Genomic DNA, 27997 nt, shown 5'->3' with positions numbered 1-27997 from the left:
TTCCTGACACCCATAATCTTATGCTACAGTCATATACTCCGCAAAATATATAGATATTTTATTTTGTAATAGCTGCCCAACTCATGCCTTTTTTATTATTTATTATTACATTCATTTTAAAGTTTATTTTTTAATGATTTTTCAGAGTATACGAGGGCCATCAATAATTAGACAGACAATAGCTGTAGAGCAAAAATGGTTTATCATATAAATACAATGTTTTTGTCTCCTTTTCAATGTAATCCCTATCAACTTTACTGCACTTGTCCAGTTTTTTACTCATCTTCTTATCTCTTAATAATAATTTATCTCTTTAAATAATAATTTCCAGCGTCAGTTGTGCCATATGAGGTTGAGTGTTGTCTTGAAGAAGAAGCAAGCCTTCTTTCCTCTGCCATCCCAGACATTTCCTCTTCAACCTGGGGTTGACTTTGTTCTCAATCATGGTCGATAATATAGGCAGTTGATAGTGCGTTGCTCCTCCAAATAATCACAGAAAATCAGACCATGGGCACTCCAAAAGATGGTTAACATGACCTTACCAGCCGATGTGTTTGTGAGGACTAACAGATTACAAGAAATAAGAAAAACCAACCAGGAACCGTGGATCACAAGAATATAGTATACAACAGTGTTACCGGAGAGTGATGAAGCAATGCCTGCAATTTGGAACTGGATTTCTAGTAAATCTAATAAAAATAGATTCCACAGTAAATTTTGAAGCATAATCCCCAAGAATAAAAACCATCATACTAAAACCAAGAAAAAGGTTCACATAATCATAAATGCCACAATACAAGAAGTATGAAATGCCATTGCAGAACTTTAAAAATTATACAAAATCTTCTCAAGAATCTTATACAACAAAATTAAAGACCTATAAGAGAAAGAACTAGGTGACTATCAGGGAGGATTCAGATCATGAAGAAGCTGCGCTAAACAGATAACACTAAAGTTAGTGATGGCATATTTCAAGAGAATGAGCAAACCACTAGCTATAACATTTATATACTTTAAAAAAGCCTGCGATTGTATTCACAAACCCTCATTGCTACAAATTCTAAGACATTTAGGACTCTACCCAAAACTAATGAAAATGATAAAACTAACAATAACAAACATAAGATCTAAAGTACAATTTAAAGAACTTTCAAACCCATTCATGAAACGCACAGGGCTGAGACAGGGAGATGGACTATCCCTACTCTTGTTCAACTGCACCTTGGAATTCGTAATGAGGAATGGTATATAATAAATACCAAAAAAATAAAGAAAACATAAAACTAAACTGCCTAGGCTTCTCTGACGATCTAGCCTCCTGGCAAATAGCATCCAAGAAGCCAAAACACAAATAAATTCACCACAGGAGATACTACACAGAATAGGCTTAAAAATCTCTTTAAAAATAAAACTAAACTGATGTTAACTAACTCTCAACTTACAAACAAAATATCAGTAAATAACCAAAAGATTAAAATAGTAGAAAAATTCAAGAACCTTGGAAAAATCATCACATACAACTTAAACAAGAAAACCATGTGGAGAAGTAGAATCAACAGCGCAAAACCTCACTAACAATACATACAACAAAAAATGCCTCTCATAGCCACCAAACTCAAAATGTAACAATCACAATAAAAAAGAAAATGATTTCTTCTTTAGACACTTAATCAGAATACCAGGGAGTAGAATCTCAAGAAAGGAATAGAAACACTATGGGAAAGTAAGAACTATACAAAACATGGAAACACTGGGGGATAACAGAAGCAGACCTGAAGGGAAAATGGGAATTGTAAAAGACACATAAACTAAACTATAAACAAAGGATAGAAAACAGGCAAGATAGGTGATTTCAGAGGAATTAAGAAAGGCAACATCTCACAGAATGAAGAAATACTGTGAGAACAGGAAACTGAAACACCCTAACTAAACTTGACTAAAGTGGTCCTATGGAGGCTGTAAAAGTAGAAAAAAAAGAATACATTCTGCATGCCAAAAAAATTGTATTTAAATTAAAAGTTACATATTAGGTCATTTATTAGTCAAAATACATACATTAAACCAAAAAATAAAACAAGATAACATTCAGGTAACAAGATAACAGGAAACTGGTAATAGGTTAATAAGAAAAGTTCCATAAACTTCATAAAATTATTTAAGAACAAAGTATACAAAAGGATGCTGAAAAGTTCCTGGCTTTGATTCCTTGTGGTTGAAATAGAAAAACAACTTTAGGCTCATTTGAGAGTTTGAAATCTTAGTACGTAACTGTGCAAATATCAGGTATTCAGGATTCGCACAATTTTTTTTGTTGTAAAAGCCAAGATGGCAGAGTTTCAAGCAAGTTTCTCATCAGTGGAGTTACGGGTCCTCATGAAGTTTTTGTTTATCCAGCGAAAGTTAGCGAAGTTCATTCACACTGAGATGTCACAAACACTGGGAGAGAAGTGTGCTTCCTACAGCACTGTGAAAACTTGGATATCTTGTTTCAAGACTGGCCATTTTACTGTTTGCCCCGTAGTGGGCACCCTCAAATCGCAGTTGACACTGCAACATGCAATGCTGTCCATGAGCTCATTCTTGAGGACCGGCAAATATCTGCCATAAAGATGCCCAGACACTGGACATCTTCAGGGAGCACGTTGGTTTCATTATTAATACAATCCTAGACATGTGCAAGCTTTCAGCAAAGTGGGTGCCCAAATGTTTGAACTGTGATCAATGGAAGGAACGAGTTGAGATATCCAAAGCTGTTTTCCACAATTTTGAAGCTCCAAAGGCCTTTTTGGCTAGGTTGGTGACTCAGGATGAAACTTTGCTTAACATTTAAGATCCTGAAACCAAGGAACAGTCAAAGAAATGGTGCCACAGCGGTTCCCTGCAGCCAAAAAAGTTCCGCACCCAGAAATCGGCCAAAAAAAGTGATGGCATCCGTTTTCTGGGACAAATACAGCATTCTGTTTGTGGACTATTTACCTCAAAGATCTGAAAAAGCTATTACAGATATAAAATTTTTATTTTCTTAATGTGTACATTACAATCTGTCTGACTAGTGAACAGCAAAGCAATGTCACCATGGTCCAGTTGAATCAGGATGATATGTAAACAATGTGTAATTATGTAAACTCAGGCCTACCATTCCCGAGACATATGGTACCACCAAAGCACATCAGTATGTATGGTTTAGTTTTTAAATCCGTATAAAAGCAACTAACGTTTTGTAAGTTTGAACCTGAAAACCTTTGACTTCGAACATCAGCTTTACACAACTGATTTACAAGTTAACCACTAGACCAGCCTGTGGGATAAACACACACACACACACACACACACACACACACAGAGTTAAGAAATAAACTATGTAATCCAAAATTTACACATTAGGTAATAATAATAATAATAATAATAATGAAAAGTAACACAGTGGAGCACCAATTTTCCTGGTTCACTAACTGGACTACTTAAATTCAGACTAAGTAATTTAAAAAAGATTTATTTATAAATAAATCTTTGCTTCCAAAGGACTTTTTTTATAAATTTTTATTTTACTGGATTTTTAAATGACTTTTTGCAATCATTTAGCAAAAACATATACATATTTAAGCCTTTGTTAAACTAATTATAAAAGCCGATTTCTCTACACATTGCATTTTTTGTACCACATTACTGGTTTTTTTCTTACACTGCTCATATATTCAAAATCTCATTTTAATTTTACTGAAACACATATTTTTTTTTATATACTTTTTTTATCAAAGTATTTTACCCATTAAATATTAGATTGATATGTCCAGTAGATATAATAATAGCCATTCTTTAAAATTATCCTTTCTAATTATCCAGCTTTAGCCTTGCAAAGGTCCATCTGGGTAACTGGTGTTCCGCTGTATGCAAAATCTAATACCCTTATCCCTTCAATTTCAACATTTATATTTTCTGAGTTAACATAGTTGGTATCTTCAATTGCTAAAGGATCTTTTTCAATATCATTAGTAATAATATCCAGTGGTTCTTCTTCCAGTTGCACTGAATCTATTTGCTGCAATAGAAAATAAAATATGAATGCTACAAAATAAATATGTTTATGGTTATTTGTATAATTTATAAAATTAAAATAAATTGTAATTATAATTAACTTACAACACAAATTAACAATGCAGCGACTTTAATGTGCAATTTGTTTAATGTACTTTAATGCACCTGTTTGCATCAGACACATCTTCAGTTTAAAATCAGATAAAATAAGTCCAATGGAAAAAAAGAAGGTAAAAACTTGAGAAAAATCCCATGACCAATAAGAATACAAGAATATAAATGGAAATTATGAATACAACAAAACCAAGAAAATGCCAATATCCACCAGAAAAAGAAGCACCAAATCTTTTTTCACGCTCACAAAACCGATCTTCTACCATATTTACAGCAAAAAGAACGGAAATCAATAGATTTCAGTGGTTTTAAATGAAATTAAAATATTTGAAGGAGATAGTATAATATAGAAAAATGTTGATTTCAAAGAGAAGGATAAACAATAAACCAGGAAATAAAACACAAAGAAAGAAAAATTAATGCAAAATATTGCTTCATAGAATCAGTTGGCAAAAAAAAAATTTGTTAAACTTACATGCTCAGATGATTTATCAGTTTGTCATGTGGGGTGGTAAAAAAATGCATATCATTTCTGCTACATTCTCCTGTTCAGTCTCTAATTTAATAACTTTATTAAGAGGCAGAGCTTCATTAATAAAAGTATTATTTGCAGGCGTATTCATTATCTGTAAAAAAAAGAAATAAAAATTAAAAATATATCCATAATAAAATATATATACTGTTATAAACACATCTCTTGTAATTCCTTAATGACTGTTCTTAATTTATGGTGGGTTAAATGAGGTTATGTTTGATATTGATGCAAGCATTCTTAATGAAAAGGATAAGAACAGCAAAATAATATTATTAACATGATGATTACCATGTGCAGCACACCTTAAATCTGTCTGTGAGACCATGTGACACCGACACGTGGCTCACTGATTCTTTTAATCGTAGTTAAGTATGTGGTTTTTTATTTTTTCATCTTTTACTGTTATTGATAAGCTTTCTATTCGTTTTCATTTACATTATATTGTTCAAACATTGATAAAAATTGTTCTGTTTAAAATCGTATCACTTCTTAGACCCAGTTTGTGTTTTGTTTTTTATTAAAGTTGAACTTCCTAAATTTGTATTTAATTTTGATGTACATTATTTCAAACAATTTTTTAGTTTCAAACAATTGTTTAGTTTTCAGAGAAAAGAAGTTTTGGACCACTTTTATTCAATTTTTTGGATAAAAAACCATAGTTAGCACCAAATTTACCCCTCAATTTGTACCCAAGAATTTTATTACTGTTCAATGTACTGAGCTTAATGTTTAATGGTCTGAAACACTCTAATGAACAATTTTCTGACGTATTTATATGAACGTTTTTCCTATTTTTGGCTATTGAACCATCTCCAGAGAGAATGCCGGGCAATTTGGAATCACTCTGTATATTGAATGATGATTTATTTTTAAATGATTCCAGTGATAATGCTGATTTTTAGCACCAATTCTGATGAAAACCCTGAATACAGATCAAAATTTGATTAAACTAGTAGTAAATGACAGGAGAACAAAAAAAAAGTTTATAGAGAATGATTCAGAGGAAAGTTATGCTGTAACTATGAATCTGTTTGAGTTAGTACACAGCATGGTAGAAACACTTCCCTGCTGTGATTGAAAATATATAAATTAAAATTGCTGTTATTAAAATAATAATTACTATTATTTTTCTGCTAAGATCACTATAGTTTCTATGATGAGTACTGTTTTCCTTTCATAGCTTCATTCTTTTATCACATGTTGACACATTTCAGAACCACTCCACTGTCAATACTTATTGTACTCTCTCTTAGTATAATACGTATGAAAAAACATATGGAAGAAACATGTCAACATGTAATAAAAGAATGAAGCTAGAAAATATACAAATAAATTACTTAACTCTTTTGAAAATGTTTAATTTCAGTTTACTTCAAAACCATACTCCAGGCAACACAAAGTTGGAAGCTGCCATTCTGTTTTTAAAAAACGAACCTCCCTCCGACAACCAAGCAGAAGGGTATCAATAAATTCCATTGTTATGCTGACATGCCTGCCTGCCCACCCTTGTTTGGTGAAGCTTTCACGTTTATAACCTATTCAAGCGATTTCCAAACTTTTTCTAATTGGTATGCACCATTTTAGAATAAACATTTTTTTTCAATATGCCCACAATAACAAAGGTTACCAAAAATGGGGAAAAATACTAACTAAGCATTAATCAAATTAAGGAGAATTAAAAAGAAATGTACAATGCAAGCTTGTTTAGATATATGTCAATCAGCATAAGTTCATGCAATATCTATTTGTTGTAAGTTTGTCATGTTTGAAACGAATTCATAATACTGGTGTATAAATCTGTTTACTCACATCTTTGTTCTACATCAAACCATACCTTTCTAATTATGTACACACACATTTTATAGTAAATTTTAAATCTAATAAATAAATTATTAAAGCTTTAATTAAAGCTAGATGACCAACCCCTTAATTCTCCTAGTACCCTAAGGAGATTGCAGCATTCAATTTTAGCAATTTTTTTTCTTCAGTCATTTGATTGGTTTGATGAAGCTCTCCAAGATTACCCGTCTAGTGCCTGTCATACTTCTAGCATTCCACGCTCTGGCTCATAGGTTATTTTTTAATTTTCTGGTGACCCCTTCTTAGCAGCCCCCACCCGGCGGACTACTTTACCTTGAATATTTTAGCAAGGAAGGCGCTTCCATCTTTAATACATGAAAATGTTGACCGTTACATTTTCTTGGAAAAAAAAACAGCTGTAGTTTTTCACTGCTTTCAGCTACACACTACTAAGAACATTGAGTGATGCTGATGTGGCCGTTTAAGTCCTCCTGAACTATACCATTAACAACTATTGAAAGAGCTGCTGCCCTCACTCCTTAGTCTGGCTCTCAACAGATAACTCTCCTTCGGCCCAGATACTCTGTATCATTGAGCACTCAAGCTCTCTCATCTTTGGCAAGTTCTCATGATTCATTGGGGGAGGGACTTTAAAGATAAGATTTATTCAATTCATAATCATAAATTACCTCTTGTATCTTAAAAGCTAATAAACAATAGGAAGAACTAACTGTTAAGGAGTATGTAAAATCTTCATATGTTTTATAAATCTGCTTCATATATTATTTATAATTCTAATATTTGTTAGATGATATTTAATTGCAGAGCTTTTTAATAGAATTGATAGTTTGCAATATTATTAAGTAGGCATATGTATTTAGTTATTTGTAAAAATGTTTTTGTTCTGTATAAGTGTTTCTGCTTCTTTGTTGAGTGTCAAAATAATTTTTTTTTGTAATCAATCTTTATTTATTTTAGCAAGTGTTCCTGATATGGTAGCAGAGTGAGAATTTTTGATTATTAAAACATTATAACGAAAATAGTCATTGATTTTTCCTTTATACTGCCAGAAATACAACTTTAAGGTTATCAAGCCATGTGGCGTTATGTTTTTTTTCTACTTCTAGTTTGCGATCTATGGACTATTTTATTTCAATGATGTCAAAAGAAAACACAACTGAAAAATCTAGAGGCCTATTATTGTGCAGATAAGGTTGGAGCGAGATAATTTTTCAAGTTGTTAATGGAACCTTTGTGAAGCCCGAGACTGGAAGTGCTGATTATTAGAAGAAACTGGTGAATTGAATAAAGCAAATATAGAGGATAAGAAAATAACTATTCTTTCTTCAGACCGAAATTTCTTTTAAAGGTAGCTCGTTGCATCACTACCCACGAAATATGGTTGAAATTAAAAAAAAACTGATAGTCATCCTGTAGAGTAAGAGGAAATTTAAATGAAAATGGCAATCTTAGCCAAAACAATAGATGAGATTAGCTATCCAGGATAATTCCTCTTCTACTGAGAAAGCTTGTGCTATCTCAGAAAAACCTGGTTTGTAACAAGCATATACGGTTATCAAAATATGATATATATATATATCATCATTTACGAAGGACTATGGAAATGAAGTACAGCAATATAGTGAATTCTGTGAAGGCTGCAACATTCTGGGGAAAACCAAATAATGCCATTAAGTAAAAGTTAAAAGGCTTACTTCAGATGGTGAACTGGTGTATGTCTCTGTTTCCAAGGAAGTAAATGGCATTTACGGTCACAAACATTGTTTAGTTTTACATACGATTATACAAGTTTCAGAAAAACTCAACCTAGATGAAGTGAAAGTGCTTTGCACTGACAGTGGCAAGGAATTTGATAATGCAAGTGTTCAGAAATACACTCAAGAAATAGGTCTTAAAAATTCTATGAAGGCATCTTCTTATATTCTACAACAATCTGGAGTAACACAGAGAGAAAACAGGATCATTTCTGAGATGGCAAGATTCTGGTTGCATTCTGCATTCCACTTATCCAAATTGCTCAGGGATGAAGTATGAAGCAGTCTTTTCTGCTATATACACATTAAATAGTACAGCTCCAACAAAAGTGAAAGGAATGACCACTATTGAATTGTTTCTGAAAAGGGAAATAAATAAATAAATATCAATCATCTGAGAATTTTTGGAACTGAACATTTTGGATGGATTCCAGACTAGAAAAGAAGGAAATGCATATGATGCAGATATATGAATGAGACAATATATGGTTACATATGTGTTCTGCAGTTATAGAATTTATTTTCTAGACAAGCAAGAAGTTGTTTGCAGGGACGTTAACTTCAGACCAGCAACATTTCAAGAATCTAATTTTTTTATATATATCTTATATAATATAATACCTTACTGAAAAACCAAAAATGGCTAGGAAATAATATGATTTCTGAAGAAGAAACAACAAATGAAAATTTGATTTCACATGCAGTAGCAACAGATAATAATGAGGATAGCTACTAAAACCTTCCAGTTATCAAAAAGAAAAATACTGTTTCTCTTTTTCAAGAAACACTTTCAAATTATAGAGTATCAAAGCATCTGAATTAAAGAAAGCGATAGATGAAGAAATAAATTCTCGTCATCAGAATCAAACACAGCAGCTACAGAAGAAGCGTCCAAATTGCCAAGAGTGGATAGGTGTTTACTATCAAAATTGATTTGAATTCATTAAGTATAAAGGGAGACTCATTGTTAGGGCTATTATAGCCAACATCCAAGGAATTTTTCGCTTACTCCTTGAAAAAAGTATGGAACATAACACTGTTTCATGTGAAGACATCTTTCCTATGAACAACTAAACAAGAATGTATTCATGTGATAACCTCAAGGATATGAGATTGAACACAAAATGTATGCAAACTATGAAAAGGTTGCTACGGCCTTAAACAAGCTTCAAAGTGTTGGTATAAATACTTAACAGCTTCTTATAGCAGTTTGGTCTAGAAGAAAGCAAGAATGATCCTTGAATGCATCACATTAAGAAATTGTGGTCGTTTTTCATGTTGATGATAGTCCTTCTTCAAAGATCATGAGCATAATAACAAAGTTAAATTCTGAATTTGAATTATAATTATATTATCACATGAAGTGGAAAATTATTTTCGGATAGATAACAGAAAAAGTTATAGAGATAGACAAGTTATGCAATATAACCATGCAAAAATAATTCTACAAAAATATAGTTTTGACAACTGCAAACCATTACTTTTACCACTTGAATTTGGTTGGAAACCTGGAAACTCTCCTCTAATATCCAATGGTGGAGATACAGCGAAACGGTTGGAAACTTAAATTACTTAGCTTCTGGCACAACACCAGACTTAAGTTATGCCTTGAATATTGCATCTAGAGCCCAGTCAGGTAATAAAGGACCATTTTAATTTGGTAAAAAGAATTTTCAGATATTTGAAACTATTTCTTTAGACGGCATTAGATATAGTAAAACAACCAGTAGAAAATTGAGGCACATAGTGATGCCAACTATGTTAGCGACAAAATGACTCAAAGATCAACTAGTGGAACTCTCCTTAATTCTAAGACCAATTGACAGTTTTTCAACAGGTTCAGTTTTATGCTAAAAAGACCAACAGCTGATTTTTCATCAATCTCATTTGAAGTATGAAAGATGAAATTTCATCAGTGTCAAAATGATGTTTGTACTGATCACATGTTTGGTTGTCAGGGCAGACCACTTGATAGAGGTTACGTTTGTTATTGTTTAAAGTCAAACATAACATTGCAATTAATATTCGGATAGCAAACAAAAATAATTATTATTTTGAACTGTTTATGCTCTTACTTTTATAGAAAATTTAATCTATTTGTTGCGTAATGTACAAACATTGTTTGTTTGTTATTGTATTGAGTTGGCCATGAAATCATAGATTGTTCAGAATTAAAATGAAGCTTTATTTTATTTATATTACAACACTGTATTTATTGGTCTATGGCATAGTACATAAATAAGCAGAGAACACTGTGTGTTTATCATTGTTTCTGATGTTCAGTGAGTTTAGTTGTTTATAATGTTCAAATCGTAATATTTATTTCATCTTAGTGGCTTTTTTTCTGGCAATATTTATGGGCAAGTTGCTATAATACATAAAATGGGTGGCGAGTTTCAAAAATTGATCAGGATCTTAGTAATGTTCAGTCTGATAGCGATTTGTGTACTGACAGTTCCAAAAAAAAAAAATTTTACAAATTTGACTAAAATTTATCAATTTCTAGTCAAAATTAATGAAATTTTCAGGTTTAGGCACTGTACAGTTTTTTTACAATCTCCAAAAAATGTTTGGTCCTCAAAGGGTTAAATATTCTGTGGCAGACCAGTTGTGTGGATTTGAATACTAGATCGTGGATACCGGTGTTCTTTGGTGGTTGGGTTTCAATTAACCACACATCTCAGGAATGGTCGAACTGAGAATGTACAAGACTAACACTTCATTTCCACTCATACATATCATCCTCATTCATCCTCTGAAGATTTATCTAAACGGTAGTTACCGGAGGCTAAACAGGAAAAAGAAGAAGACCAGTTGTGTGGAAAAGTAAATTGCAGAAATGAGTATCACTCTCTTCTACGAAAGCTGAATGTTGCTGCAATAGACAACCAAATGGTTGGTTTGGTTGACTCTAGTTAAAGGAAGTTTGTGCACTTGATGTTAATTCAAAGCTTTATTAATCACTGTGCCATTAAAGTTACAAAAAAAAACCGATGTTCCACAATAAATACAAAACATATCGAAACTAAATACTACCATTATGTGAGGAAGCTTGTGAAAGGGGGAAGCTTCATTGTCTGAAAACCCCCTTTGCTTATGTCATTGTCTGAAACAGCTTCATTGCAAGACATACATACATTAACAAAAGGATTATCATATGGTTAAAGGAATGAAGACTCTCATTGGAATTAAAATTCAATATGAATTATAAAATTCCGTGACCTTGAACTATGAACAACGAGAGGCTATATCATGAAGTATTAATATTTACGTAAAATGAACTTACATCACAGGATTAAGCACACACTATCGACTTATCAGTACAAAAAATAAATCAAACTTAAATTCCACTTACATTAGAATAGTGTAAAATTACTTACTTAGCGAGATAAACAATTAAAAACCTCAACGAAAACATAAGAAACAAATTAAAATACATGTTTGTCACAACCCTTCTACAGAAATTGTAGCGTGATCAAGATAATGCACATCAGAATTAATAATTTTTTTTCATGAACATTTAAAAAAGTTCAATGTAAAAAACAAAGAATTTACTGAAATGTTCAAAAAATTCTTACAAGGTATTGTTATCTATTAATTGATTAAAAAAATATAATCTTGTATTTAATAATAATTTTTTCATTCATCATAAAAGTAATACAACACAAAAACGAAAGAAAACATAAAAATCAAATAATATTAACGTAAATATATTAAACAACCGTTAATATATATATATATACTAAATTCTTTAATCTACTAATTCGTCGGCGATTAATTTTTATAATCGACTATTCCGATTAATATTAGTCGAAGTAGTCGTATGGAGTTGACTTAGCCGAAGACTTAATTCTTCTACTAATATTAGTTAGTCGGGAAAAGTAAGTATTAAATAAGGCGCAACCATACCAACCAAGATGCCGCCGGCTTTATTCATCATTGTACAATTAATTACAAACAAGTCATTCAATCACATTAATATTCCATCACAGTTTCTATTTATCTGATAAATATTTAGTGCAACGTATCTTATACTAAACGACGTGTTTACTCTTTGTCTTTGATGGATTCATTCTTATTTTATAATTATCTTTCTATGTAGTTTCTAAGTAAATTTTTTTCGTAATTGTAAGTTAGTTACACTGCCCCGTTCTAGTTGTTTAGGAGGTTTTGGTTTGCTGGATATTTTTCCCGCCACCACCCCATTCGGTCGCCCTAAAGCTTAAGACCGAATATCTGTGCCACAAACGGGTACTGAGCCTCGAAACAGTTTAGCGACCAGTGTCCTAAATAGCTCCTAGAGCTTACCTAACAGCGTGAGCGGACTGAGCGCGGTGCCATACACCGCCGGCTTACGTGTCCCAACTGCTCACATGTCATATATTAACTAAAATAGGCTGGCGCACCCCATCAACTACTAAAATATATATATATATAACATCCATAAATTAAAACTTACTTCGTCTAGACAGCAATTCGCTGCCACGCCTAGGTTGCTGAATGCCAGCAAGTACCTGTCCACCATATTAAAACACTTGGATCCTTAATTGGCTTGCGGTCAGCCATATATATCTCTAAGTTAGCTTCACACTGCAGTGCGGTAGGAGTCTTTTCCCTTAGGTAAACTACTGAAGTCAGTTGAACATAGCAACCGCATCAAGGAACTCCCACACGGTCCGACAATGTGGCTCTCACCGCTTGTGAGTGGTCAACTTTCCCTTTGACCTCTAAGTTCCAGGGCGGCCAAATCTCCCCCTCCCACAACAGCAGGACAGTCAAACATCAGGTGTTCATTTGACTGGACCTCCCCACAGACGCATAGCTTATCAGCTGCCAGATGGAACCGAAACAGATATTGGTTTAAATTAACATGGTTGGTGAGCAGCCGTTGCCCTTAAAAACGAGCTCAAGGCACACCATTCCCCCGGGTCCGATATAAACTTATGCAAGGATCTTCCCTTAGTCGTAGTGTGCCATTCCAGCTGCCATGCTTCCATCTGTAGCCTCTTCCGCAGGCGGGAGATGGGATTAAATGAACGAAATTTAGATCCGGTGCATTGTGTCACCGTTCCGCTCCGGTACTGGCCCGGCTCGTAACCGCATCCCAAATACCTCGGCTCCCGACCTCTTCGCAATCATCACATCGCTTCTAGAACTTCAGCACTAAATCGATTGGGTGAGTCTTTCCCAATATGGTGGTAGCCTCGTAGGAGGTTGTTTTAAAAACACCAGTGCATACAATTAAGGCTCTGCGCTGGGCACTCCTTAAATTTTCAACTAGTGCTCTATTCATATCCAACATATGCGCCCAAACGGGCGCCGCTTATGAAGTCATGCTTTCGAAGACTCCTCGGTATACCATGTACGTTTGACGGTCCGACAACCCATAGTCTTTCCGCGAAATTCTCCTAAGTTTGTGCATCACTGAAACGGCGTCCGCCGCTACTTGCCTAATCTGGTTGGTAAACAGTAACTTTTCATCAAACAAAACACCTAGGTACTTATGAACTCTAATACGGCTGATTACACAGCCTTTATGTTTAGAGTGTTACGACTGTACGATAATTTGCCTGCACCCTTGAGAAGCATAAACTTCGTCTTGGGCAGAGAAATCTTTCAATTTTGAATGTTCATCCGACCCTCTGCGGTTGACAAGGCCGCCTACGCCCGGTCTTCTAGCTGTGGTTGTGAATTACCACGAACTAAAAGTAGACATTCATCGGCGAAAGCCTGGGCCGTTACTCCTTCTGGAAATGTCAATCCCACAAATCCGTCGAATACCAGCTTCCACTGGTAATAGATTTTTCCACAACTAGGTGCGCATCCTTAAACAGAGCCATACGGTTAGACAAATCAGGTACCACGGCCTGCAGGGCTACGGGAACATTACGTGCATTCCAATTCATAGAGAACAAAACACACAAGGAAGGAATCGCTGCCTCTATGTATATAAAAATTGCTAAAACATGTTTACAGTCTGCGCTTTCCACCTCGGCAAGAGCATTTAAGATGCAATCCTCAGTGCCACGTGAAACCATACTGGCCTCGATTTAGGAAACAGTTCACCTCAATGCTTTCCCAGAGTCGTTCCACAACCAGCCTTTCAAGCAACTTGCCAATTATCGGCAAGATGCTCATGGGTCGATAACTGCCGACTTCACTAGGATCCTTTCCTGGTTTTAAGAGCACCCTCACCAAAGCCACTTTCCAACAAGTCGGGAAGCAGCCCAAGCTTAGGCGCACCCCGAGAGCAGCCTGCCAAGCTGCTCTCTTATGACAGGCAACAGATGGAAGAATATATCCGGGTCAAGTTGCTTAATCCCCGGTGTCTTTTGCAGTGCCATTCGTGAAACCACTTGGCTATGGGATGCACAGCCTGTATGCCAAGGAAGGGCATAGTCCCCGCCCTAATGCTGACCTCTTCTTCACCCTCCGGAGCATCTGGAAACATAGTGTCGAGGAATGCCTGGTAAGTCGCCACAGATGTTAGTGTGATTACGACCACCAAACCCACATCAAACACTGGACAGCACGTGCAGTGGCTTTGGCCGGTAACATGATTTTGCGAGCTGCCAGGGGTCGCACAGCAACTCGTGCATGAAGTCTTGCCTTAACTTGAGTCTGGCTTCCTTGATGGTAAGAACATACTCATTACGGGCACGCCAGTAGATCCGCAGACCTTCAGTGCTTACGAGATACTAGCCGTCCCTTTACGTTTTTTTTTTATGAATAAACAATCCACACTATTGAGAATTTTTTTTGAGAACAATTCTCCAACAACAGCAATATGTAAAGTATGTAAAAAATAACTCAAAATATCCAATTATACCTCAAATTTAAGGGAACACCTAAAGCGTAAACACATAGGAGTTTACGGAACTGGAATTGTACCACCACATACCCAAGCTCATTTTGAAATCACTGAATGTTTCGATTACACCGGAGAGCCAAGCTATACAGAAAAATACTCAAAGATTGCAAATAGAGAGAATAATCAGTCCATGGCATCCACATCAACTTTCGTATCTGTCATATTTTCTAAACATTTAACCCAGTCGTTTCTACAACATAAATCTAAACTTTTGTTTATAAATAAAGTTAATAAAATTGACAATTTAGTGGCAATGATTTTTGGTACTTTATACAGGTAACCAGTTATAACTATTTTTAAAATTGAGGCCAAATGTTTTGAAACCCACACTCTTAAATCACTAAAAGTTAAGGCCTCCACTGACCAAACTGTTGTGCTCAAGAAGTTACAATACACTGATAATGCTTATAAACTGAACAGACTTTATATTTTTTTTTATTATTATTCTCACAAGCATAAGTTTAATGAACACAGGGGGGGGGGGGGGTCCAGTCATTATTAGTAATTTATCTTCATTTAATTATTTATTTTATTTTAAGTTAATATTTTGTACTATTTTAAACGTATTAGTATTTTAAATTTGACTTAGCTAATATTACTAAATTTTATCATTATTTTGGAAGTCCATAATATGTACTACCATACATCAATATCATACTTATTTTTGTATAACCATACGACTACAATTATTTTGTATAATCAGTTCTGTAATGAAGTAATAAAATAAAAAATAATAAAAATCTTTTATTAAAATATGAGAAAAAGATTTTGGTCTTGGTAAATTCCTTTAGGTATAGAAAATATATAAAAAGTTTTTCAATAAATCATTAGTAGAATAATGCTTTTATCGGTTTTTTTAAGAGCTTAATGAAATTCTGAAAAAATAAAATGATAGATTCAAATTGCCCTACAATTGAAAAATCAGAGGACTCTCCAGAAATTCTCTCTGGGAAAACCAAATATATTACAAATGTCCCAGAAATATTTCTGAAAGTGGGCCATCGCCATGATAAAACAAAATGAATTACCTTCTTAGGATGTTTAATCTTTTTATTACTGATGAATCAATTTATTTCAAACTAATTTATACATACAAAATAAATTAAACAGTAGAAAACTTAAAAACCTATTAAAGACTATGACGTAAAGTTGTTTATAGGTATCAATTTACTATTAGGAATAAAACAGCTAGCTGCAAGAATTATTGGATCTTAGCAAAAGATTTATGTTATGAGTGTAAATCGCTTTGGTCACATAGAATTCTAAATGATAACAATGATACACAAAAACGGGAAGATCCTGATTACGATAGACTTTTTAAAGTAAGGCCTTTTATTTCTCTGATGTCTGAGAATTTAAAAAAATCCATTTCAGTTTGTCAAAATAAAGGCAGTTGAATCTATGATAAATTTCAAAGGCATATACCCATTAAGGCAATATTTAAAAAATAAATAAATTAAAAGAGGCTACAAGCTATAGACAAGCTATAGAATATAGCTGACAAAACTGGTTATAAGAGGAAATTTGAAATTTACAAAGGAATTTTTTTTTATTCTTGGACACACAATGAAGAGTTAAGAGTTGTAATTAGAGACCAATATCATTAGAAGTTAAAAATATAAACTGTAAATCTTAAAAATTAAACAATCGTAACATAAAACAAAATTAATAATTAAAACTTGGCTATATCACAATGAAAAATATTCCTCACCCAGTACAGCATAGGTGTAAAGTGCCTATAACATATCCTAAAGGTGAAATAAAATAGCAATAGTAAAAATGTAGATAAAACAAAATTACCATCTGGTATATGCCAAATAGCATAAATATACAAAACACTACAATATTAAACTATTCGAATTCAGATGCAAGGTCTTATAAAATTTCATATTATTTCTAAGGTTAGCCCTAATTTAAATTTCCGATGCAATGCTGCATTGTAAGGATGTGGTGTAGCGTTAGTTGGCAATAGCAGCAGACACAAAGGGTGCGTCGCGCTGTGTCATGAATGTCCATGATTGAGTCTAGTGTATCCTATTAGTAAATGGCAAATAAAAACCTCTTCTCGATAGTTTTTTCTGCATGAAGAGCTCCATGGTGACACTGTTTCCTTAACTAGGGTAAGTTTATTGCTGATGGTAACATTCCACTCACTTTTCTACTCATCATAAACCATCCTCTTCAGAAAACAGACAAGTCATTCATAACAATACAATTAGTGAAAGCAGCCTGCAAATAAGCTGCAGTTGCGGACTATCAGCATGGACATTGGCTGAAATTCTGATATCCTAGGATCCAGCAGAAGCTCACACTTGTGTTACATTAAATCATCCCATTCTAATAGACTGAATCACACAGAGAACAGGTAGTCTGAAGTATTAAGTTACTAATTGCCTATACGGAACTCATGGAATCTGAACAGAAAAATATGTGAAGTTTGCTGTGTGATTAGCATTTACTATAGCTATGATTATAGGAAATGATATGTTTACATGATATTTGTCAAATTATAGCCAACTTATTGGCTATCTTCATGCGATTATAATTTTGCAAAATGCTATTGTACAGGTAATATGTAGTGCGACTAGGAAAACATTCTTTCACCTTTTCTTCAGTAAAAATCTGTATTTTGCATTAATCTCTTTGTTTATAAGGCCTTCTAACCTTTTACAAATGAAGTGGTAACATCGGGGTGGGGATAACTAAGGATGAAAGCAGACTTTTACAGAAAATGTTACTGTTCCAAGGCCTTACTGTACATTGTTTTAAAAACCTTGATTCTTTTACACCCATGTTCTTTAACTGTCTGCTGGGTAGTGTAAGAAATACCTTTAATCTTAATTTAATTTTTAGAGTGGATTTTCTACTTTACAATTGATGAGATGGAAGCACTGTATTCAGTTATGATTTTGTCTACATGAAAGAGTAGTCAACTTTATATTTAAATGTTATGTTAATATGTATGGTTGGTGTCAATATTGTTTGTGTGTGTGAGAGGGGGGAGAAGAGAAAGTTAACCCTTAGCTGACCATGATATGAATTTTTTTTTTTAATTTTACTGATGAATAGCTTTTTAGATGGACCTAATTTAAGCAGGGATATGACTTATATTAAGAATTTTAACAAATTAGCTGAAATTTAAGCCCGGTATTTACAAGTACCGTTGGGCTCTGAGATGCTATGAGGTCATATCACTCAGCCAACTTATAAGAACTAAGCAATTTTCTTTACATGTAGTGGATTAGCTTACTAGATAATATTATTCTTTTCTTTAAGCATAATATGTTATGTTACACACACAATTTTGTAAATGAAATGTATAGGAAAAGTTGTTATGCTAATAAATGTATTAAAAAAATATTTCTTACCACATGAAACAAGTATCTGCTTATTGAAAATCAGTATTCAGGCTTAGAACATTATTTAGGTATTATTTTAGCCATATTATTATACAAGATACTCATCAAATAAACAACATGACATTCTAACACAATAAAGTTTTGAAACACTTCTGACACTGCAGTCAATAAACACCAAAACCATACATTATCACAAACTATACATTTATAATAACTACTTACAGAGTATTACCATACTTTTACAGTCTTACTTTTCACTTATGTTATGAAAAGCAACAAAACAGTTTTTTTTATCATTGCAACATAAATGAACTTCACAATGGCTACACTTGCTGTATGGTCGAGACTGAATGCCACTTATGCTACATATTTCACACCGTCCCCTAATGTCTGTAAAAACTGGCCAGTGGACACCACAATTTCCCTCCCTAACATCTTTAGGCACAGAAAAACTTTTACCTCTCCGCTTTTTATTCTATTCAGGAAGCTGCTCAAGACTTCTACATTTAATTGAACCCTTTTTTGGTTCTGTGTATGTCAGAAACCCTCATGCAACTGACAGTCTAAAGTCAATCAATGGAATTTTTTCATCTATTTCACTGAATATTAAATAAGAATTAATGAACGCAATTTCCAATAAACCCCAAAATAATCTGTGCCACCACTTCTTGCACCTGCGATTAATTCCATAAACTGTACGTAGTCGATAAGCAAGATCAATACCCCCATATATGAATTGTAGTCTGCAGCTACTAGTGGAACAGAGACATCTCGTTTTTTCCCATCATGGAATTTTCTGCTCACTTTACTAATTTCAGAAACATGATAGTTTGAAGCAAAGGCGCAACTACTTTAGTATCTTTCCATTTGTAAAAACTTATACCACTACATGAAATTCTATAGTCACCGTCACCCCTTTCCATTTCATTATCATGTACCATATCCCTTTGTACACCCATCCTATTCATTCTAATTGTTCCACAAGCTATGTATTTTCAGTTTTTAGTTTTTCTAATAAGGTCAATGTTGTGAAAAAATGATTGAAAATAATGATTCTTGATTTTCCCCATTCTTCTTTCGAAAGATGTAAAACTAAACGTTTACACAATGAACAATTTTCAAATTCTTCTTGCAGTGTATCGCCTTTACCCTGATATATTCTAATTTTTTTTACATAGCCCTTCATATCACCAATGGTCCATATTTTGAATCCACGATTTATTGGTTTCATTGGGTTGTATTGTTTCATACTGGTGCAACCCTTGAAAGGTATCATTGTTTCATCAACAGTTAATTGCCTTGTACCACTGTATGAAACTGCAAATTTGTTATTTAGTGTTTGAATCATGGGTCTAATTTTGAAAAGTTTGTCTTTGTTGTTATTGGGAATGGTTGAATTGTCATTAACAGGAGGTTACACAAAATAGCATCAAATCTATTTCTTGACATTGCATTTGCTATTTCTGGGTTATGTAAATCTTGGTCACAACTCCAGTAATCCTTCCATGACGGTAAAATATTGTAGCCCTTGATCATATTTATACCCAAAAACACGTGTGGTTTTTTTTAGTGACAGGCTCAAAATTTTATGGCGCTGGGTGGCATAAAGGTTACTTTGATAACAAACAATATTTTCAAGAGTTTCACGAACGATCTCAATAAAAATCTCAGTACCCGTATTGCAATGCGCAAACAAATTGCAATCAACACCTGTTGGCAAGGAATAATCTGATATGCCATTTTCTATGTATTTCTTCTCCAGTTGGTTCTTTCACATTTTTACTTTTACGCCTACGTTTTTTAGCACTACATTTACTGTCAACTTTTTTAGTCTTATTTTTATCTGATATACTCTCAGGTACAACCTCTCTAATTCTAGTAATTTCTTCATCGAAAACTAAGTTAAATATTATTAGTATTCTGTCTGGTCTCAAAGATAGTTTCATTGTTTTCACTTGGATTACTTAACATTTACACATACAGCATTATCATAATCATCTTCAATATCTGTTTCAAAATTGTTATCTAAAGCCAATTCGGCAAAATAATAATTTCACTGTCAAGTCACAATTGTATCCATATTGGATAAGTAAATAACTAACGATAAAACAAAAAAATAAATATCAATCCGCACACTAAATATTGACAACTGTTTTTAGGTTAGGCATTCTAACCTAAAACAACACTCAAGGAGCCTGTCGGTACTTACAAGTCCACTTCCTATAATGCACAGTTTCTAACAACAAACAATAAATCCTTTCTTTTTATGTTTCTCACAACTAATCAACCAAACTTTAAGAATTAGGTGTATATTAATGTTTATTATTTCACTATACAATACACAAAATTGAAGTCAACCAAACCAACATCACGAGTAAAAATAACAACAAATTTTTAACAATCACTTTTAAAGAGCTGCCAACACTAGTTTTTTTTTACTGTTTTTCAGTAGTTAAAACTGTACTTTTAAGTACCGATGGGTCCTCGCAAGCTTTACTGAATGGTGACACTGTTTTCTCAACTAGGTTAAGTTTATTGCTGATGGTAACATTCCATTCACTTTTCTACTCATCGTGAACCATCCTCTTCAGAAAATAGAAAAGTCATTTATAACACAATTAGTGAAAGCAGCCTGCAAACAAGCTGCTGTTGCGGACTATCAGCATGTACATTGGCTGAAATTCTGATATGCTAGGGATCCAGCAGAAGATCACACTTGTTACATTAAATCATCCCAGAAATAACAGACAATCTCACAGAGAACAGGTAGTCTGAAGTATAAGTTACTAATTGCCTATAAGGAACTCATGGAATCTGAACAGAAAAATATGACGTTTGCTGTGATTAGCATTTACTATAGCTATGATTATAGCAAATGATATGTTTACATGATCTTCATCAAATCCACTTTGCTATAGTTCATTCAAAATTAAACTATGGATTGCATTGCTGGGGATCACTTATTGGCTATCATGTGATTATAATTTTGCAAAATGCTATTGTACAGGTAATGTGTACTGCGACTAGGAAAACATTGTTTCCCTTTTCTTCAGTAAATATCTGTATTTTGCATTCTTCTAACCTTTTACAAATGAAGTGGTAACATTAGGGTGAAAGCTATAATAACTAAGCAGACTTACAGAAATTTTACTGTTCTAAGGCCTTACTGTCTGCTGGGTAGTGTAAGTAGTACCTATAATCTTAATTTAATTTTTGGAATGGATTTTCTACTTTACAATTGATGAGTTTGAAGCACTGTATTTAGTTACGATTTAGTCTACATGAAAGAGTAGTCAACTTTAAATTTAAATGTTATGTTAATATGTATGGTTGGTGTCACTATTGCGTTGTGTGTGATAGAGGGGGGAAGAGAAAGTTAATTGAAGAAAACTGGGGGTGTGTAAAAATTTAGTTTTTTTCTAATAAATTATAATTGTTGATTTGGTACTCCTACCTATGGCCAAGCTTTTGCTTTGCAGGTAAAATATTTTCATATGAAACTACAGTTATATCGAAAAACAGTGGACAAAGTCACCTGAACTAGTACTTCCACATTTAACCTCTTCCTGGGTAACTTGCAGGTTTTTAAACTGATGATCAACCTAACTATTTATAGGCATTCACACCCATTGCTTACTTGAAACTATAATTCTAGCAATGAAGTCAAAAAATGAACATAAAATACTCTTATGGGTGCTAAAAATTAGGAAACTGTTAATTATTCTGAGATAATGCAAAAATAAATGCAAGATAATCTTTCCAGGGATAAAAATCACTAACTGATCCCAAAGCCGTAATTAGGGGAAAAAATGAAATCAAAATAAATTACCAAACTTAACGGTAGGTGGTATACCACCGCCCCTTAACCCACTATAAATTACTTTGAAGCATAAGGTAAATTTGAAAGGATACATTGGTTATAAAACTGCTTGACTTCTTACTAAGCAGTATACTAATTTCATGTTGTAAATCTATTCAAAGGATAAACTTACCTAATTATTTACAGTATCTAAAATATTAAAAATCACTACTGCCAATAAAAAAAACCATTGCTCTTTAACATAAGGTAATAGTGTGTGGATGATAATTTTGTATATATAGTCTATGAGATTCCTAGTAACGTAAGGATAACAACTCAGGGTCTAGTACATCTAAATCACTTAATGACTTAGTGGAACATACATATACCATAAGAACATTACACTCCTTTTTGGGCAGTTGTGTAAATATTGAGCTTCAGCAATATTCTTTCTCAAAATGAACCTTACTGCAAGAAAAATAAAAATACCATCTAGTAGAGGGAGGTTTAAATCCCTTCTTGCCAAGTCTGTAGCCTCCCTCTTTCAACAAAAATCATTTCAATCAATAAGGCAGATTGTATTTTGGGAAAACAAAGTTTTAACAGTGCAATACTATCTGCCTTCAAAAAAAACTTACATTATGTAAGGGAAGTTCACATATTGAGGCTAGTAAGGAGGTCAACAGGATTTCCAAGTTCTGTAGCAACAGAAACAACCTGGCAAATTGTTTTCTAATGTTTTACATCAACGACTTTCTAATTTGATACTTTCGCTTAATTATAGACCTGAATACACGTCAAGCTGCTTTCAATCAATAAAACTTCACAAGTAATGATATTAAACATTTGTAGTGTATGTTGCAAAACTGCTTGACTTCTTACTAACTCAATACATATTTTATTTTTTATTGTAAATCTATCAAATTCATAAACTTACTCTCAATTATTTGCAATTTCACATATTAAAAAAACCATTGCTCTTTTATATAGGATAATTAAAGGGCATGCAGGTGACAATTTTGTACATGTATAATTTTTTCAAGGTTTTTGAAACATAAACATATAAATGTATAGCCTATAACACTCCCAGAAATGTAAGTATACTAATGTGGGGCACATATCTAAATCAATTCAACTGTTGAGCTGCAACAAACATAAATCCTACATAAATTACAATCCTTTTCAGGGTGTGTAAAAATTAAGATACACCAATATTCAATGTTCTTTCTCAAAATGGATTTACTTTCAGAAAAATAAAATCTTCTAGTATTGATTCAAATCCCTTCTTGCCACATTAACTCTATAGTCTCTCTTCTGCATGCTTAATCAATAAAAATCAGAGGATTGCACTGTTAAAACTGTTTTTTAAAAATACTATCTGCCTTCAAAACACTACACAATATGTAAGGGAAGTTCATATATTGACTAGTGAATCTTGTGCTCTAAACAGAACAAAGGGGTCAGTCAACAGAAACTCTGGGATCTGTAGCACCAGAAATAAACCTGCAAATCTACTTCTAATTAATATTTTACAAATTATGATATTTTGGTCAGGTGATTTTAGAATAATTAACTCAGCTTCAAATAATGGGCAGGCAGGAGCAGGTTTCGTAATGAACAAGAAGATAGGGAAGAGAGTAGAGTATTTCAAAATGCATAGCGATAGTATCATTGAAATAAGGATAAAATCAAAACCTAAACTGATGATTTTTAATGTCTATATGCCTACAAGCGCCCATGATGATGATGATGATGATGAGGTAGAGTGTGTATACGAAGAGATTGAAGAAGCAATTAAATATGTAAGAGGAGATGAAAATTTAATAATAGTTGGAGATTGGAATGCAAGCATTGGAAAAGGCAAGGAAGGAAATATAGTGGGTGAATACAGACTGGGCAAAAGGAATGAAAGAGGGGACCGACTTATAGAGTTTTGCACAAAGTATAATTTAATACATTGATTCCCAAAGTGGTCCAGATGGACCCCCAGGGGTCCACGGGAGACTCGACGGGGGTCTACGCTGACGTGACAAAAAAATGGGGGTTCACAATTCGTAAGCGGAGGTCCACAAAAATTCATCTGGTTTCAACAGTGAAGAACTAAAATGTTGGCTTGACTTTGCATATCAATCTAGGCAGATAATGTTTTAATTATATTATGACAATTTTATTATATTACATAGCAATATGATAATAATAATTAATAGTGTAATGATTACATATTTGAATAAATGCAACACAAAAAATATACTACTTTTCTTTTGCTTTTTACCACTCTGAATGGGAAGTTTTCTAAATAAAATAAGTGAAATTTGATTGCTTTCTTGTGCTGTGAGTAGATGTCAAAAATGTAAAGTTGAATGGGAACATTTTTTTTGATTGGCCAACTTTACTTTTTTGACATCCACTCACAGCACAGTCAATCAAAAATTAACCAATCTATTCTCACTTTTTTTTTCGGAAGCTGTTAGTTCGTGGAACTCGTGGAAAACGTGGAACGTGGAAAAGGCAAGGAAGGAAATATAGTGGGTGAATACGGGCTGGGCAAAAGGAATGAAAGAGGAGATTAACTTATAGAGTCTATCAAAGACTCTATCTAAAATTATACTTTGTTGCCCCAAAATATAATTTAGTAATTGCAAACACCCAATTTAAAAATCATAATAGAAGAATATACACTTGGAAAAAGCCAGGCGATACTGTAAGGTATCAGAAAGATTATATCATGGTTAAGCAAAGATTAAGAAATCAACTCGTTAACTGCAAAACTTACCCTAGAGCAGACATTGATAGTGACCTTAATTTGGTGATAATGAAATGTAGATTGGGGTTAAAAAACCTGTAGAAAAGGTGTCAGATGAATCGGTGGAATTTAGAGAAGCTTGAGGAAGAGGAGGTAAAGAAGATTTCAAGGATGACATCGCAAGAGGTCGTAGAGAAAAAAGTTAAAGTAGAAAATGTAGAAGAAGAATGGGAGAATGTTGAAAAGGAAATTCTTAAATCAGCAGAAGTGAACTTAGGCAGAACAAATAGAACTGGTAGAAAACCTTGGGTTTCAGACAATATATTGCAGCTGATGGTTGACATAGAAAATATAAGAATGCTAGTGATGAAGAAAGTAAAAGAAACTATCGGCAATTAAGAAATACTATAAACAGGAAGTGAAAACTAGCGAAAGAAGAGTGGATTAAAGAAAAGTGTTCAGAAGTGGAAAGAGAAATGAACATTGGTAAAATAGACAGAGCATACAGGAAATTTAAGGAAAATTTTGGGGTACATTAATTAAAATCTAATAATGTGTTAAACAAAAATGGTACACCGATTTATAATACGATAGGTAAGTCAATAGGTGGGTGGAATATATTGAAGAGTTATATGGAGGAAATGAATTAGAAAATGGTGTTATAGAGGAAGTTGATGATGAAATGGGAGAAACAATACTGAGACCTGAAGTTAAGAGAGCATCAAACGATTTGAATGGCAGAAAGGCTCCTGGAATAGACGGAATAACTGTAGAATTACTGCGCAGTGCAGGTGAGGAAGTGACTAATAGATTATACAAACTGGTGTGTAATATTTATGAAAAAGGGGAAGTTGTGTCAGACTTCAAAAAAAGTGTTGTAGTCATGATACCAAAGAAAGCAGGGACAGATAAATGTGAATACAGAACAATTAATTTAACTAGTCATGCATAAAAAATCTTAACTAGAATTCTATACAGAAGAAGTGAGAGGAGAGTGGAAGAAGTATTAGGAGAACACCAATTTGGTTTTAGAAAAAGTATAGGGACAAGGGAAGCAATTTTAAGGCTCAGTTTAATAGTAGAAGGAAGATTAAAGAAAAACAAACCAACATACTTGGCATTTTAAAAAAATTAGGGTTCAAATACAGAGATAGAAGACAAATTGCTATCATTTACATGAACCAAACAGCAACAGTAATAACTGAAGAACATAAGAAAGAAGTCGTAATAAGAAAGGGAGTCCGACAAGGATGTTCCCTATCCCCATTACTTTTTAATCTTTACATGGAACTAGCAGTTAATGATGTTAAAGAACAATTTAGATTCGGAGTAACAGTAAAAGGTGAAAAGAAAAAGATGCTACGATTTGCTGTATTTTAAACTATAACTTAAATTAAAACTTTTTTTTAAACTATAACAGAAAGTGGCTTCTTCAAAACAAAAAAAAATATAGTACATTTAATAACTAATTCAGAGTTGTATCTTACTGTGACAATGTCTTATCTGTTCAAGCAGCGTCTTCACGAAAAGAATTCACATTAACTGAAGCCAATTAAGTAACAGAACCACCTATGACCTCACCCATTTATGTTCCATTTACTTCTGCTGGATTATGTAATTCTATGATAGTTTATGATAAAACCATCATGATGTATTATTTATAAATATTATATTCAATCAAAAAGCGAAATTAACACAATAAAAAACAGTAGTTTTGCCTGAAGTCTTATACTGTTCGAAAGGCCTACGGAATTTCTTAGGAAAAAATAATAAAAGTTGTAAATATACAAATATGTAAATAGAGCAAATAACACACTTTTAGGCAGTAAAATAAGATAAGAAATCCAGAAAGAAAAACAACAGAAAGTTTAGAAATTGAATTACAATGTTACAAATTAAAGTTGATGATTTTGTACCTAACTAAAAAAAATTGGTTTAAAATATTCGTTCTCAAAGTGGGTGATAATGCTCCCTTGTAAGCACTGGAGGCAATCTGGGGGCTTACAGAAAATTGGGGGTGTTCAGGCAGTCTACAAAGGCGATGACCGATTAAAAAAAAGGCAAAAATTATGTTTTCCTGATATTTCAAACTAAATACCTACCTACTACACTAGTAGAAAAATTTTTCAATTGAAGGCTTTGTTTAAATATTGTATTGTTATCACTATTTAATTATTGTTAATATGCTATCACTATTGTTATATAACTATACACAATTAAAATTTTTCTGAAAGAAATTTTAATAAAAATACTTCTAAATATGATTAAATATGTGTTTTCATTGCTCATTTAAAATGTTAAGTTTCAACTCAGAAATAAGATATGCCACATTTAAAAACTAATTGCAATTATTATTTTTAATAGATGGTAAGTTTAAAAATATTGGGGGCACTAGAAAAGTTTTGATTTTCAATATGGGCGGTGGGTGAAAATTTTGAGAATCAATGGTTTAAAAACACATTACTATAAGATTACTACACCATATAAAGGAAGAATCATGAATATTTTCACTGTACAAATGGGCTAGCCAGGGGTTTGTTAAGACCTTCATCATTTGGCCACTAGCATTTTACTTTATAATCTTCAATTTCCAGGATCTTACTCTGCACAATGTTGTGGAATAATCAAACTGTAAGGAGTTGTAGTAGGGTATCATCTTACCCAAACCTCCCACCCACTGCTGAGTTGGTTATAATTTAGTAACAAAAAGAATGATCTAGTATAAAAAATATGACAAGATATAATGTTAAGAATTAATTAACATGTAATACTAATTAAACACACTGAGATCAAAAGATAAGTAGAATTTTGGAGAAGTTTTTAAACATAACTTGAGCTTATTATCACAAATAAAAATACATTTTGAATTGTTTTGTAAAAGAGAAAAATTAAAATTTGTTTTAAATCAATTTAAGAAAATTATTTTCCTTGCAGAAAAACTGATTCATTAACTTCTTCCATTTTCC

Source organism: Lycorma delicatula, chromosome 5 (assembly GCF_047948215.1).
Source record: "Lycorma delicatula isolate Av1 chromosome 5, ASM4794821v1, whole genome shotgun sequence".
In the NCBI taxonomy this organism is placed as follows: domain Eukaryota; kingdom Metazoa; phylum Arthropoda; class Insecta; order Hemiptera; family Fulgoridae; genus Lycorma; species Lycorma delicatula.
Note: the sequence above shows the minus strand (reverse complement) of the source record.